Genomic DNA, 16,846 nt, shown 5'->3' with positions numbered 1-16,846 from the left:
CGGCCAGGAACGAAGCCCTCAGTCCATGAGGGCACCTTTTCACCAGTGATCCTGGTGAGCTTGGCCTGGGCATTAGTATTTCTGAAATGTTCTCAAGGTGATTTGAACGTGCAGGGAGGCGTGAGAACCAGCGGAGGAGGCTGCTTGAGCCCCTGTCCAGATATCCGCGGCAGCAGTGCCACCTGGGAGCTTGTTAGAAACACAGCAGCTCTGGTCCCACCCCGGACCTGCTGACTCAGAATGTGCATTTTAGCAAGATCCCCGGGAGAAGGAGTGAGAAGCCTTGGGATGCAGCTATTGGAGCAGTGGCAGGGACTGTTTGCAGGGAGCACAGCTGAGGGGCGGGCTTCCCTTTAGGGCAGTCTGACTCACCTGAGCCAGAGGTGATGCGAAGTCCTCCCCACTCGCGGTGCCCTTGAGACTTTCCTTCACCGTAGGGATTACCGTCCAGAAACAAGATAATGCGTTTCAAAGATTTACCCCCGAGTAAGCTTTCTCTCCCCGCCCCCAGGGGTGCCCTGTGACAAGCACCCTGGGCTAGGTGGGCACAAATGTCACCTGTTTACCCTGTCTGCGCTGGGGAACAGGCAGCCCTCATTAGGGGGTTGGTTGGGGTGACTACAGTCAGGTTGGCTGGCAGCTCATCGTCCCGTGTGAGCTTTTCTCCATGAGTTGATATAAGCAGCCTGACTCAGCAAGGCCCACAGAGATGAAACCCGATGTCCTCAAGAAAAATACAATGTTGAAGCTACAGAAATGTTATAGGGAGGGGAAGAGGTGGACCGAGAGGTAGGCAAGAGGAAAAGGGTGCATAAGTTGACCAAGAACTGCATTTTCCTGGGTACTAAGTTTTCTGGACAGAGTCCATGCTTCATTAGGAAGACGAGCTCATTATAAACACAGTTCTTCCCGGGGAGGCTGGAAGAGAGCCAGAGATCTGAGACACTGTCTTGAAAATAAATCAGCAGCTTTGAAGGCGATCTGGAGGAGAAGAGCAGATGAGAGGGAAGTCTGCATGTCAGGGATGAAACTCCGTGTGTACGAACAGAACTTTCCAGAGATATTAATCAGAGCAAGAGAAGAGACTAACTTAAAACAAAACAAAAACCCGGCAGTGTTACAATGATTGTCTGTATCTCTGATTCTAGATCAAATCCAGCTTCTGTGACATTTCTCCTGAGGCGTGGAACAATGAAATAGCAGAAAACACATGGGCCGGTTACGCAGTAATGCCTGTGTTCCCTCTGCCGTTCCTCATTTATTGAATTTTGTGTAAAACACAGCTGCATCCCAGTCGATAGTAAAATATAACTACATCCCAGTGGCTAGGACGAACCGATACATAGCCACGAGCAACATGCCACCACCTCCTGGCCGGCCAGGATGAAGTGATATACAGTCCTCTCTCGGCCTGTTGGGATGCAGCCACAGAAGGCAATCTCCCCGCCCCCCTTGATGGAGCAACTCACGGCCCTCTCGCGGCGGGTTTTGATAGATCAACACAAGCCCTCTTCTGACCAACTACAACAGAGCAACTCACAACCCTCTCCTGATTGGCTGGGATGGAGCCAAACACTTCCCTCTCCCGGGCAGCTTTGACAAAGTGATATACAGCCCTCTCCAGGCCGGTCAGGATGGGGTGACACACCTCCCTCTGCCAGCCGGTTTGGAGGAAATGAGAAACCGTTCTCTCCCGGCCTGTTTTGATGGAGCAACTCACAGTCTTCTCTTGGCCAGCGGGGATGGTGTGACACTCTGCGTTATACTGGCCGGCTGGGAGAGAGCGACACAGAACCCACTGCCCAACTCCACCCCGGCCAAGCCAGGACGGAGCAAAACACACAGCCTTCCCTTGGTCGGCCGGGATGGAACCACACAGCGCCCTCTCCCGGCCAGTTTTTTTTAACATCTTTATTAGAGTATAATTGCTTTACAATGGTGGGTCAGTTTCTGCTTTACAACAAAGTTAATCAGTTATATACATATGTCCCCACATCTCTACCCTCTTGCATCTCCCTCCCTCCCACCCCTCTAGGTGGTCACAAAGCACCGAGCTGATCTCCCTCTGCTATGCAGCTGCTTCCCACTAGCTATCTATTTTACATTTGGTAGTGTATATATGTCCATGCCACTCTCTCACTTTGTCCCAGCTTACCCTTCCCCCTCCCCATATCCTCAAGTCCATTCTCTAGTAGGTCTGCATTTTTTTTTTTAAATCTTGTGTTGCTTTTTCTTTCAAATCTTATGTGGCCAATTTACTAGTTTTTATTTATTTATTTATTTATTTTTGACTGTGTTGGGTCTTCGTCTCTGCGCGAGGGCTTTCTCCAGTTGTGGCAAGCGGGGGCCACTCTTCATCGCGGTGCGCGGGCCTCTCACTATCGCGGCCTCTCCTGTTGCGGAGCACAGGCTCCAGACGCGCAGGCTCAGCAATTGTGGCCCACGGGCTCAGTTGCTCCGCGGCATGTGGGATCCTCCCAGACCAGGGCTCGAACCCGTGTCCCCTGCATTGGCAGGCAGATTCTCAACCACTGCGCCACCAGGGAAGCCCTGCATCTTTATTCCAGTCTTGTCCCTAGGTTCTTCTGACCATTTTCTTTCTCTTTTTTTTTTTTTTTTAAGATTCCATATATATGTGTTAGCATACGGTATTTGTTTTTCTCTTTCTGACTTACTTCACTCTGTATGACAGTCTCTAGGTCCATCCACCTCACTACAAATAACTCAGTTTCGTTCCTTTTTATGGCTGAGTAATATTCCATTGTATATATGTGCCACATCTTCTTTATCCATTCATCTGTTGATGGACACTTAGGTTGCTTCCATGTCCTGGCTATTGTAAATAGAGCTGCAATGAACATTGTGGTACATGACTCTTTTTGAATTATGGTTTATTCAGGGTATATTCCCAGTAGTGGGATTGCTGGGTCGTATGGTAGTTCTATTTTTAGTTTTTTAAGGAACCTCCATACTGTTCTCCATAGTGGCTGTATCAATTTACATTCCCACCAACAGTGCAAGAGGGTTCCCTTTTCTCCACACCCTCTCCAGCACTTATTGTTTGTAGATTTTTTGCCGGCCAGTTTTGATGGAGTGACGTACAGCCCTCTCCCAGCGCAATCTAAAGGAGCAACACACAGCCCTCTACGGGCCAGCCAGAATGGAGTGACACACCGCCCTCTGCAGGCGGGCTTTGATGGAGCAATACACAGCTCTACATGAATTTTAAACTTCAGGTAAACCATACCAAATTTGCAAAGAGAAACCTCTTTTTCAAAGAGCTTAAATTGGAAAAGTTCTAAGAAACCAGGCTCTCTCTAAACTAGACAAAAAGCAAAAGCTTTAAATATGTTAAGTAACTTTATCCCATAACTAATTCCCATATTTTTATATAAAACATTTAATTTTCCCCTTGTTAAATTGTTTTGATAAAAAATTCCAAATATACCCCAAAATAGTGTATAACAAACCCCCAGGTACCAATTACCCAGGTTCAATAACCATCAACATTTTGCCATGTTTGTTTCATCAGTTGTCTTTTTTTTTAAGCTAGGATATATTAAAGCAAATCCAAGTTCTCAAGTCATTTTGCCACTAAATATTTCATTAGGCATCTAAAAAGAAGAAAATATATTATATCACATAACCATAATGCCATTAACATAATGCCCGACAAAGTTATGAAACCCAACTTCATAAAAGTTCCTCAAATACCTAAAACAATTTTTCTTACCATAGGTTTATTTGAAACAGTGTATAAGGTTATGATGTGACTTAGGTCCCTTTCATATTTCTTTCACACAAGAGCATTCCCCTCTCTCTTCCCTTTTTTCTTCACATGCCATTAGCTAATTGAAAAAAAAAAAAACTGGTCCGGAGTCCTGAAGAACTTGCCACACTCTGAATTTGGTTGCAAAGTCATTTTTTAAAGTGTGAACTCCCGGGCCAGCTAGGGTTTCCAGATGAGCATCTTTTGATATCGTGGACATTCTATATTGCCTCATTTGGTGAAACTGGTGGGTGTATAACCTGTGTCCACGCTACCCTACTCCTCCCCTGGATCCAGGTGGAGGCATGTAACTAACCACTTAGAACCCCAAGAAACAGCTTTTCTCCGGGGAAGGTCCTTAATGGGTTTCCAAGGAGAGCTGGAAAGGAGAGTAGTGTTCCCACAGTCCAGTTACGAGAAAGAGTAGCCTGGGGCCGTGTGGGAGTTCTGCTGGGAAAGAACAGAAGTTGATTGTTTAAGGGGGGAAAAAACAATACTATTTGTGTTCCAGAAGAGGAAGCTCCCATGACAGACGAGGTTACAGGACTTGCTGAGGCTCAGCAGTAGAGGCCCCACGTCTCTTGTTGGAAGGCAAGTAGCAAGAAGCACCCTGGGGTGCTCACACGTATTTGTTTGTCTACCCAGCCCCACTCCTTTCTTTGTACTTACAGACACAGAGCCTGTATCTGCAGATTAGAAACAAGAATACGGCTGATGTTCCCGGCAGCTCAGAGCACTTGGCAGCCAGCGTCTTGCTCAGGATGCTGGAGCTCCTTGAGGAAGGGGTTTATGGGCTGCCCAGGGGGCTTCTTCTATACGCCTGCCCAGCAGCATTGGTGGCTTGTTTTGACCACATCTTGCATACCTGCTTCAAGGTGATTCCTTCTGAGTGCCCACTCAATCTGGGCTACTTTGAGGGTCCAGTTTCCTCACCATAAGCCAGGGAAACCAGGTCAGGAACCCCTGGAGTAATGAGAAATGAAACTCCAAGACACACCTTTTGACAAACTAAGAGAGCAGCTCAAATGCAAACATGCATGTGCTTCAGTTCGGATGAACACACCACGGCTGACTGTCAGCTTCGTGCCAGCCTTGGCGCTCAGCACTGGGGCATATAGAGAATATTCCAGACTATTCCAGACTGGAATATTCCAGCTCCTCCCAGAGCTATCAGTCTGGGCACAGTTGTATTCTATCCACCCCGATCTGTCTCTTTTTAAAAAGTACTTCCAGAATGGATTCCAATTTAAATTTTTTATTCTGTAATTTATACTCCTGTTGCTACTGCCTTACACTATAAATAGATAATAAATAAGCTGGGGCACTTATTTAGTACCTTTTGCGTAGGACTTTAAAGCACTTCACAAGCACTGGCCATGAATAATAAATTAGTTCCTATGTTAATTCCTACTTTACAGATGGATAGTAGCAGGACAATGTTTAAAGTCAAGAGATATCAGAGTAAACTTCTGATGTCATATGATTTGCATTATGCTCCCCATGCCTGGAGCCCTGTGTCCTCCCTGTACGCAACATTGGCGGCTGAAAGTAATATGACCCTCTCCTCCTCTCCCACCTCCCCCCAGTACTTGGAAATGTGGGAGAGGTGATTTTAGTTGTCATAATAATGGTGGCAGATGCATTATTGCTATGTAGAGGCCAAAGGCCTGCACGCTGTTTCTCCTGCACAGCCAAGTTTCACAGAAAAAGATTTCCCCGCCCCAAATGTCAATAGCCCCCTGGGTGGTCATTTACACTGGTAAGTGATCGCTAACACCCTTCAGTTGGACAGTCTATGCACGTCGGTCTGATGGTCCAGTCACAGAGAGAGGAAGCTCTATACTCAGGTGGTCCGGCCCCTGCTCAGTGAGCAAAACTAGAGGGGAACAGAGAACTGGCATTGGGGGCTATCAAGTTTTTCTGGTTACCCAGATTTTGCTTGGGAAAGGCCCCACTGTTTCACCCAGATTTGCTTCTAAATTCCACGCAAGAACTCAGTCGTGGTAACCCTGTCAACTTGTATTAAGAATATTGAAGCCAGCAGGTCCCAGCTGCCAGTGGAGCCTGACTCTCCAGCAAGTTGAGCTGTGCTCAGAAGTAAACAGCTGGAACCAACCAACGAGAACAGGCAGAATAAGTTCCCGGTTGCTGAACTCCCGGCCACCTGCACACCTGGACTTCCAGGTGGTCTTGGAAGGTGACCTTGTCCTGTTGACGACGCCACAGTCCTTTTCTTTAGTAAATTATTTCCTGTGTGCGCTAAGTGGACTGAAATTATTTACTGTGTATCTTACCTACAAAATGACTTAAGTCCTAGAGAATCAATCACTTTTAGAAATCCCAATTAACCTTATAATGTTCTTAAGGACTCAGCCTCAATTGAAATACCTCACACTGAAGAATAAAAAAATCAAGCCCCAAAGACAGAATAATTATTTTTCTAAACTGTATGTCTAGCAGTCTGAATACACTTAAAAAAAAAAAAAAAGGTATCCTCAAAAGTTTTTAAAAAAATAACCACAAAAGCATAAAGTCAACTTAACCACAAATACCTATGAATTTGGGCCCTTTGAGGTAAGTTGAAACAGATATAGTATTTCTCTTGGTTTCTAAAAGTCGTTGTTTTTAATTAAAAATAAAAACTAAAGCTAGATGACTGGTATTTTGACATCCAACCAAGTCTTATTTCTGGTACAGCTACATAGACTAAAACACCAGTCACGGCAAATCTTGCACATTTTTATGTGAATGTTTGTTTATACTCAGCTTGTCTTGGCTCCACACCATAATATCTTGTTCCGAGTTAAGTAATCTTGTTCCATGGTAAATATACATATGTGTTGACTTTCCCTTGCTGTCTGTAAGTCCTTTCCGACTGTCCGGCAGAAAATCTCGATGAAGTGTGATGGCCCCAGACAATGGCCATCAGACAAGGACAATGTACTAACACCCATCACCATTTCCAGGAGGTGTACTCATTAAGGTCGCTGAGTGAGTCAGACTCAAGATCCCAACTTGTTTGCTTTGGCCTTGGACTTGGGACAGTGAGATGCTGTGGATCAAGAAAAGAGTCTAAAGACAGATGACCTGGATCCAAATATTAACTCCACCATTTCTTGCTGTGTCATCACAGGCAAATCACTTAAATCCTCTGAGCCCCAATTTCTCCTATCTATGTATGTATCTATCTATCCATCTATCTATCTATCCACCCATCCATCTTCTTTCTATCTTCTATCTATCACAGCAGGTTGTGGTAAAGAGTAAATGAGGAAATATAAAGAGGGAGGCACTTTGAAAACTGTAAACCTACGAATTAATGCTAATTGTGGAGACAGCGATGTATAGACTAGGGCTTGGGGATCAGGACCAACCTTGGGCTTTCTACCATTTGAAGGTTTCTGGGATTTGGGGCAAGAACAAGGCAGGGAGCGTGGGGCAGGGGATCATGGCTACCAGGATAGGTGCATGAGGTGGTCCCAGGGCCAAGTCAACGTGATTGCTTATTAAGTATGAAAGAAATGAGTGCCACACCTGGGAGGAGGAGATTAGTGGTAACGTGGGACATTAAGTTGGGAGCTGAGGGTACCGAGCACCTGATAGACCTGGATGCTACAGTAGAGGGATGGCAGAGGGCGGAAGTGTGAAGTGAGCCTGGTTCAGACCAAATGTGGCCCATCTCCAGACCCCTACCTTTTCATTCTCTTATGTGCTGTTGGATGCAGAGACCTTCAACTTCCTGCTTGGTTACCCCTTAAAATAATTTTTTAAAACTACATGTCTTTTCACCCCTGTTTAAGTTAACATCTTAAGCATTTCTTCATCAGTTTAAATAGTTATAGCAAAGGATATAACTTCTGGTGAATTGGAAATACTAAACAATTAAAAATAAAACTCTACGATTGGGATTGATATATACACACTACTCTGTATAAAATAGATAACTAAGAAGGACCTACTGTATAGCACAGGGAACTCTACTCAGTACTCAGTGATGACCTATATGGGAAAAGAATCTAAAAAAGAGTGGATATATGTATATATATAACTGATTCACTTTGCTGTATACCTGAAACTAACACAACATTGTAAATCAACTATACTCCAGGGACTTCCCTGGTGGCGCAGTGGTTAAGAATCCGCCTGCCAATACAGGGGACACGGGTTCAATCCCTGGTCCGAGAAGATCCCACATGCCATGGAACAACTAAGCCCGTGCACCACAACTACTGAGCCTACACTCTAGAGCCCGCGAGCCACAACTACTGAGCCTGCACACCACAACTACTGAAGCCCCCATGCCCTAGAGCCTGTGCACCACAACTACTGAGTCCACATGCCACAACTACTGAAGCCCGTGCACTCTAGGGCCCGCGCACCTAGAGCCCATGCTCCGCAACAAGAGAAGCCACCACAATGAGAAGCCCGAGCACCACAACAAAGAGTAGCCCTCGCTCGCCACAACTAGAGAAAGCCCGCGCACGGCAAGGAAGACACAATGCAGCCAAAAATATAAATAAATAAATAATGTTTTTTAAAAAACTATACTCCAATAAAAATTATTTTTAAAAACCTCTAATATGACTTTTTTCAATGTTTCCAATACAATCTAATACCATAGCAATTTGATAGGTAACGTAATTCATTTTAATATATACCAACAAGCTCATCTCTAATAGGCAAAAATTATTTCATTTACTCCTAAAGTTGTATTTCCACTCCACCTTCTTCACATGATTTTATGTTAATGTGATACATTTTATGCCTAAAATTCTTTTCTTGATCACCCATAATAATTATCTGCAGTAAATATATATATATATAACTTGAAATTAGTCTTGCACATTTTAATTAATTTGAAATTAACTTTTAAGTCCTGTGGCCAAATAGCTCTAGATATCAAAGAAATAATTCTGGGACTAAATTATCATTATAGACACTATTAATATGTGATTTATCAAAATATAATTTTTATAAATAATTATTAAACATAAAAAGGACAATTTTATCAGAAAAACTACTTTTCATCAGACTTCTTACCAAAATAGATGGGGTTCCTCATCATTATTTCCATTCTATAATTATTGTTACAGTTATTGTTAGCACCATGAAACCTTTTTCATGAAAATAAATAGATGAGAATGAAAGGAATTTTATCATAGCAATGTCAGTTACCAAGCTCCTTCTGATAGGGTAATCTATCATGAAAATTATTTTTAATGATCTAATCTCTGACAGCTCAATTAGGTCTTCCCACAATTTTCATGAGAGCGAAGAATTAGAAATCATCTGAGTTGCCAGAAGATTTATTACTAAGTCAACAGACTCATACACTTTCTCAAAAAACAGCATTTTGTCTGGCATCCCAGAGATGTGTGGGCCCCTCATCATAGTAAGAAGAGGGGGAGAGAGAGGCATGTCTCACCTTTATGAAGTGGCCTTTGTAGAAGGGGAGACCCTCCGCCCACTGGAATGGCTCACAGCTGTTCGGCTCTCTGCAGAACAATTTTAGGAAAGTGTGCACATGCAGGTTGTGGATCTAGAGCGTTTTTTAATCCATGTACTGATGAACCCTGAGCAAGTCTTCACATACACCCAAGGATGTTGGTGCCCAAACGTGAAGGCCACCCCCTTGGACTGTCCCCACTGACTTGGGAGCAGAGTCTCAGTGGACCTGAGACAGCTGACGCTTCCCTGAATTCTCCAAATGGCCTTCTCCAAATTGGGTTTGGTGGGACATTAGTGCCCTTTGAAAATGTTAGAGATTCCCAGTGAAGAGGAACTCCCAGGTCGAAAACGTTTGGGAAAAGCTCCCTTTTACTTTCCCCTCTTAGAGATTTGTGATAAAACCTGACTATTAAAGGCTAAAGAAACCTGTTTAACTTTGTTTAGTGCAGAATTTCCCAAACCAACTTGATCCCCCGCCCCAACCTTTTCCCCCAAAGAACACATAGCTGTATATAAAGAAACATTAAGTCATCTGCTCTGGTCCCAAGAGCTCCAAGCTGAGTCTCCTGTGTCTTTTCTATGTGGCCTGACCTATTCAGGACAGCTATGGATCTCTCAAAACTCTCCAGAGCGAGATTGGTTGACCTGAGATTGGTTTGTTTCCATGGGCCATTACCTGCTAGGGAAATGTTACCTTCTGCTCCAGCTTTCCTATTGGTGTTATCCATTTTTAGATGGAGGTTCCAGTACAACAGGAAGCCTTCTGTGCTATTAGATGCAGAGTAAAATTAAAATCCAAACATATATGAGTGGTGTGTGCATGTGTGTGTGTGAGAGAAAGACTGTGTCTCATTATATGACTGTTTTTCATTACATCCAGAGCCACGTGGATTTTAATCATTTGGTTTGAATTGTCCATCTTCTCATTGCAAAACACAAAGTGTAGGCTCTACTATCATGATGAAGATGAGAATACACAGTTCAAGTATCATGGTTGGGAAGAGAAGCCCCCAAAGTTGTTTATAGCATGGGAAAGAAGGTTGGGTCACCTGACTTGGGTCGCATCTGGGGACATCTTAGGCATTTGATCTAAGACACCACCACTGAAGATATGCAAGAACAAGCCCCTGCTACCGTTTCTCTTTACTCACCAGCAAGACTACAGGACTTCAAGTTAGAAATTAGTCAATATTCTATGCACAAGTCCTGAAAATTTTGTTTAGCATGAAGATCCAATTAGACCCTCCATTCTTGACTGCAGCTCAAAATTCAAACAAATCAGTTAGTACGTGCTGGAAAAGAAGGTTGGAGAGTGAGCCTGTAGAGCACCTCTGTTCTTGGAACACAGGAATCGTGAAGCCTGTCTGCCTGTACCTTCACTCTGCACACCTACTCAGAACAAGAGAGCTGGTTAGAGCCAATGGCCAACTACATGGATTACTGGTTCAGCCTCAGCGCAGACAAGCTTTGCTCTTTGGAAACCTCTGCTCTCACCTGTGAAGCTGGAAAATAACAAATGCACTTTTATAAACCTCTGCAAACCAAGAACAAAACTCAAAACAGATGGAGGAAACGAGATAAGAAATCAAAGCCAGCTTTTGGTCTTAAAACCACTTGAGATTTCTTGGAAATCATCCCCCCCAAAAACTCCCTTTTATGGAAAGACAAAGGCAGCAGAAATCAAATGGTTTGCCTACAGTTGAAGGGGAGGGTGCAGCTGAAATGTGATGGAAATAAGAGCTCTCAGCCCTTCAGGTCACAGGTTCTAGGGGTTAAGGTTCAGAGAAAATCACCCATGAAGTACCGGGGAATAAACAACACGCAGCAAGACCATCGGCTGGACACTCACTGGAGGGAAAAAAAGAGTTCAAAGCCCAGAGAGTTCAATCACCAATCTGTCCCACAGATGGGGGTGGGGTTGGAGGTAATGTGCATGCAGGTGGGGCTGTTACCACTTTCTCAGCAAGGAAGGGACTCCGCCCTGTTTTTGTGGGCTTGATGCATTATATTCTGATTAAATGTATCCCAGGTGTGGAGAACAGCTGTAGCAGATGTTCAACATGCCTCTGCCTATTTCCCAAGAAAAAGAAACAAATTTTGTTTTGTTTTGTTTTCTCTCTCTATGGGCTCTTCCAGGTAGCAGCTAAGCCTGGGAAGAAGCATAGAACAAACATTTACTCACAAGCACTTTCTGATCCAACCCCCAGCGCTGTGTAAATCTGTCATTTTGATTCCACAGGACAGGCAACGGCCAACCTGAAAGGTGGTGAAATTGGCCCAGGTTCTAACCTGGGTGCACGTGGGGTGGAGAGAGACGCATTTCAATGCTTAAATAAACCATATCTGTAGGAGGGCAGAACCCATGGGTCATTTCTGGGCCCTGGGCTTTGAGAAAATTGATAATAGTACTATGTGGATAAGACAAATCTCTAGATGTTAGAATTCCTTTGAATTATTATTCTGACTCTGCCCCCAAATGAACCTCAGGTATCTCCAACCAATTTATTTTATCTATCTTTCTGTGCAATGTCTACAAAAATAATCAATAAACAATCAATAATAAGAATAGACAAGAGTTTTATTTGCTCCAGACTAAGGACTAGCCCAGAAGCCCGCTTCTCAGATTACTGAGAAACCGCTCCATAGAAGCAGGGTTTTCCACACAGTTTTATATCTTGTCAGAACAAAGAACATTAAACAAGTCAGGGTTACACTTCTTCAAGGAACACTAGGTTTACACCTGTTAATTTTGTTCAGTGAAGGTAGGCTAATCACTGCCATAAACCCCACAATCTCAGAGGCTTAACACATGAGAGTTTAGTTCTTACTCATGTAGCAGCCCAATGTGGGCCCAAGTCAGAGGGGTACTTGGCTCCCTGCAGTCATTCAGGGACCCAAGACGGAGGCGACTCCACCACCTTCAACCCAGGATTTCCAAGGTCATTCTGGGCACTGAAATCCAGCGAGTGGAGGGGAAAAGCATATGAGATTTTTTATAGGCCAGGTATATAACCTGGGAAGCCTGGGAAGAGGAAGGTGAGCATGCCTATAAAATTAAGCAGTGTTACCAAATATAAAATAGATAGCTAGTGGGAAGCAGCCACATAGCACAGGGAGATCAGCTCGGGGCTTTGTGACCACCTAGAGGGGTGGGATAGGGAGGGTGGGAGGGAGACGCAAGAGGGAAGAGATATGGGGATATATGTATATGTATAACTGATTCACTTTGTTATAAAGCAGAAACTAACACACCATTGTAAAGCAATTATACTCCAAAAAAAATGTTAAAAAAAAAAATTAAGCAGTGTTTAGCAAAAAACTTGAGCACATCTTCCCTCAACTTTGCCTGAGTATAGAAAACATCTTTCCAGGCTTGTGCACAGTGCTATCTGCTGCTCAGAATAAAAAGCAGGAAGGGAGACAGCACTGGGCTCGGGGATCCCAGTAACCAGGCAGAAGAGTCAGAATTTAGTACACACTCTGGAATTGTAATTGGTTTGGTAACATAAGAGATTAGAGGAAATTCGTGCAGTGGTCATTTTCACTTACTAGACACCAACTAAAAATTGTGAGGATGTGGAAGAGGAGACGTTGGCTTGGCTTTGGCTTACTTTATTTTTCTGTGAAATTAAACTAGGAGGTCAACACACGAATGAGAATCAAGAGGAGTATATGAACATCCTTCTGTGGGAAGGCAGCTGAGTCCAATGAAGTGCTTGATTGGAGTTAAAAGACCTAGCTTTGAGTCCCAGCTCTGCCTTTACCCGGGCTGGTTTCCTCGGTTTTAAAATGAGGGAAAAAGAAGGCTTTTCTAGATCTTTTCCAGCTGGGAGTTCTAATCCAGTCATTGGGTCACATATGACCCATTTTTAAAGATGGCGGTTGAAGCCATATGACTACATTGGATCCCTCAAGGAGAGTGGCTTTTGTTTTTGTTTTTTTAATCCAAATCCATATGTTTTAATTTCTATGTCAGCATTATTCTCTGCATTTAAGGAAACATAAATATGTACGTATTTTTTAATTAAGTAAGTAGGACTCACCGACTGACTGGAAGTTGGTGATGGGATAGGAGAGTTTGTAGCCTGGTGCACCTGAGTTGCTGATGAAATCTTGCAACTGATTGATAACAATAGTAGTTAACCAACTTTGGAGCATCAGCTATGAGTCAAGCACATTCTAATTGTCTTACGTAGGTTATTTCACGTTTCACAACAACTCCTGTGAGGAGCAAAATTTTGGGCCTGTTTTACAGAAGAGGAAACTGAGACACAGAAAATACCTGTGGAAGAAAAAATTAGAAATGGGGAGGAAGGGAGAGTGTGACAGACTCTCCATTAAACTTGGGTGCCATGCTCTCCTCCCATGCATCTAGGTGGCCCAAAGGAGTGGGACAGCAGTAATGTGACACTAAAATTCAGATGTGTCTCTACCATCCTCCCTTCTGCTCCCTCCTCCTCACACAAAGGCAACCTCGGAAGCCACATATCGAAGATGGCAGAGACTCCTTGAGTCTGGATCCCTGAATGACCTAGTGGAGTGGACCTCCTGTGCCCCATTTCACCCTCCACCTCCTGACCCGGAACTCCAACCTTGGACTGTTACACAGATGAGAAATACATTTTTATTGGTTAAGCCACTAAGAATTGGGAGTATCTTTGTTACAGCAATAATATAGACTGGATATCTTGCTATATCTAATTAAAACTGAGTGGGAAGTAAAGACAATAGATTAAATATTGGGCAGGATGAGATTGAAATCTTGTGGGACAACTGAATGAAAATGTCTAATAGGCAGACAGAGTTTGTAGAGACACAGGGAGTCATCATTACATATGCAAATTCACCTGTGCATGCTCGGTCTTAAATAAATAAATAATGGAGAGTGGGGAAGAATTATTTAAATTGTTTTCTTTTTGCCATTTTACACTATGGCTCCAAGCTCTAAGCAGACCATGAAATGGGAGGTGTGAACCTGTTCTTCCTCCAAATGGACTCATTTCCCTTGTAGGTCCTCACAATATGAACATCTCACCACTCTGAGTATAATTGCAGTCTTTAAAGAAACATTTTCCTTCATAACAACTCCAAATTTGAGCCAGCTGTTTCATCTCTTTTTCAATCGAAAAAACAATGAGTAAGTCTCATGTTGACAAATGCTATTCTTACCTCTGACCCTGATCTTAGAAGTCAACCCAATTCAACATGTGACTCTACTGTGTAAGTTTGGGAATTACTGTCTTCAAGATGGCAGCTGAATTCATGGGAGAGGATTGGCTTTCTTGGGGGAAATGCGTAGAGGAAGATGAAGAGAGAACCAAAGATGGAACCCCGGAGAACTCCAACCTATAGGAGATGGGTGGAGAGAAGGTCCTAAAGGCTAATGACAGAATAGGGAAGGGGGGAGGAGGACCAGGAGTATTTAGTGCCCTCAAAGCCAAAGGAGAAGAGAATGCCAAAGAGTGAGTAATTGATTATTTCAAAACTTAAAAAAAAAAGCTGAGAAAGGGGTCATTGGATTTGACAATAAAAATATCATTCATGAATGCAAATCAAAACTACAATGAGGGGCTTCCCTGGTGGTGCAGTGGTTGAGAATCTGCCTGCCAATGCAGGGGACACGGGTTTCAGCCCTGGTCTGGGAAGATCCCACATGCCACGGAACAACTGGACCCGTGAGCCACAGCTACTGAGCCTGCGCGTCTGGAGCCTGTGCTCCGCAACAAGAGAGGCCACGATAGCGAGAGGCCCGCGCACCGTGATGAAGAGTGGTCCCCGCTTGCCGCAACTAGAGAAAGCCCTCACACAGAAACGAAGACCCAACACAGCCAAAAATAAATAAATAAAATTAAAAAAAAAAAAACTACAATGAGGTATCACCTCACGCCCATCAGAATATCCATCATTTAAAAGTCTGCAAATAACTAATGCTGGAGAGGGTGTGGATAAAAGGGAACCCTCCTACACTGTTGGTGGGAGTGTACTTTGGTGCAGCCGCTGTGGAAAACAGTATGGAGGTTCCTCAGAAAACGAAAAATAGAATTACCATATGAGCCAGCAATCCCACTCCTGGGCATATATCCAGACAAAACTATAATTCAAAAAGATACATGCATTCCTATGTTCATAGCAGCAGTATTCACAATAGCCAAGACATGGAAACAACCTAAATGTTCATTGACAGAGGAATGGATAAAGAAGATGTGGTACATGTATACAACGGAATACTACTCAACCATAAAAAAGAACGAAATAATGCCATTTGCAGCAACATGGATGCAACTAGAGATTATCATACTAAGTAAGTCAGAAAGAGAAAGACAAAAATCATATGATATCACTTATATGTGGAATCTAAAATATGACACAAATGAACCTACCTATGAAAACAGAAACAGAATCAGGGACATAGAGAATAGACTGCTGGTTTCCAAGGGGGAGGGGGGAGGGAGAGGGATGGATTGGGAGTTTGAGATTAGCAGATGCAGACTGCTTTATATAGAATGGATAAACAAGGTCCTACTGTATAGCACAGGGAACTATATTCAATATCCTGTGATAAACCATAATAGAAAAGAATATGAAAAAGAATGTGTATATATATGTATAACTGAGTCACTTTGCTGTACAGCAGTAATTAACACAACATTGTAAATCAACTATACTTCAATAAAAAAATTTTTTTAAATAAAAAAATATCATTGGTGACTTTTTCCAGAGCAACATCAATGGAGTTGTAGACATAAAAATCACACTTAAATGGATAAAAAAATGAATGAGAGGTGAGGAAGAGGGAACAAGCTGCTAAGAAGTCTGGTGATGAAGGCATGGCCAAAGACTGGGGAGGGCTTGGGAGTCAGCAAGTCAAATCCTCCCCCACAATTTTCTTTTTCTTTTTAACCTTTCCTTTTTTTTTTTGGCCGCACCACATCGCTTGTGGGATCTTAGTTCCCTGACCTGGGATTGAACCCGGGCCACAGCAGTGAAAGTGCTGAGTCCTAACCACTGGACCACCAGGGAATCTCTCCTATAATTTTCTAGCCATCCAACCACCCTCAGATTCAGTCTCTTATCTATGAAGTAGGTTCAATAATCCTTCTCTCAGAGAGGTTTCTGAGGATGAAATGAGAGGACAGTGAAGATTGTGCTTTAAGAAACCAAACAACTAGGAATGGGTGTAAGTCATGGGTGTTCCAGATGGTCTAAAATCTTCCTCTCCATAAAGCAGAGTCAACACAGAGCTGGGCACCTGGGCACAAACGCCATCTCCATATAGAACTTCTACTGACATGTGCTTGGGGTGGTGATTTGAGGAATGTTATGGGGGCACCCTGTGAAACTCTGGTTCATTTGATGAAGAGATGTTAAAGATGTTTTTTATTATATTACACAGCCTCATCCTAAAGGTGACTTCTGGGAGTATCCTCTCTGGTCTTAAGTGTGTAATTAATTGTGTAAGTAAATGTGTTTCTCCTGAACAACTGGCCTGTTTTTAATCTTGTAACTGATCAGGTTTCCCTTTTTACAATGGTTACTAGAAAGCTCAGAGACAAATACCATAAATGCATTTTATACTAGCTCTTCTCCAGTTCTCTTTTATGTCCCTACTCTTGTTCCTCTCCTATTTAA

At 43.3% G+C, this 16,846-nt stretch overlaps 1 non-coding gene across 1 annotated transcript; it reads right to left on the bottom strand.

Annotated features, from left to right (window-relative positions):
* Positions 1 to 16,165: 16,165 nt before the first annotated feature.
* Positions 16,166 to 16,237, bottom strand: TRNAE-UUC. Its single transcript has one exon. It is a non-coding gene; the product is annotated as a tRNA-Glu (tRNA).
* Positions 16,238 to 16,846: the final 609 nt, after the last annotated feature.

Source organism: Balaenoptera musculus, chromosome 2, assembly GCF_009873245.2.
Source record: "Balaenoptera musculus isolate JJ_BM4_2016_0621 chromosome 2, mBalMus1.pri.v3, whole genome shotgun sequence".
NCBI lineage: Eukaryota > Metazoa > Chordata > Mammalia > Artiodactyla > Balaenopteridae > Balaenoptera > Balaenoptera musculus.
Note: the sequence above shows the minus strand (reverse complement) of the source record. Positions and strands in the feature narration are given on the sequence as shown.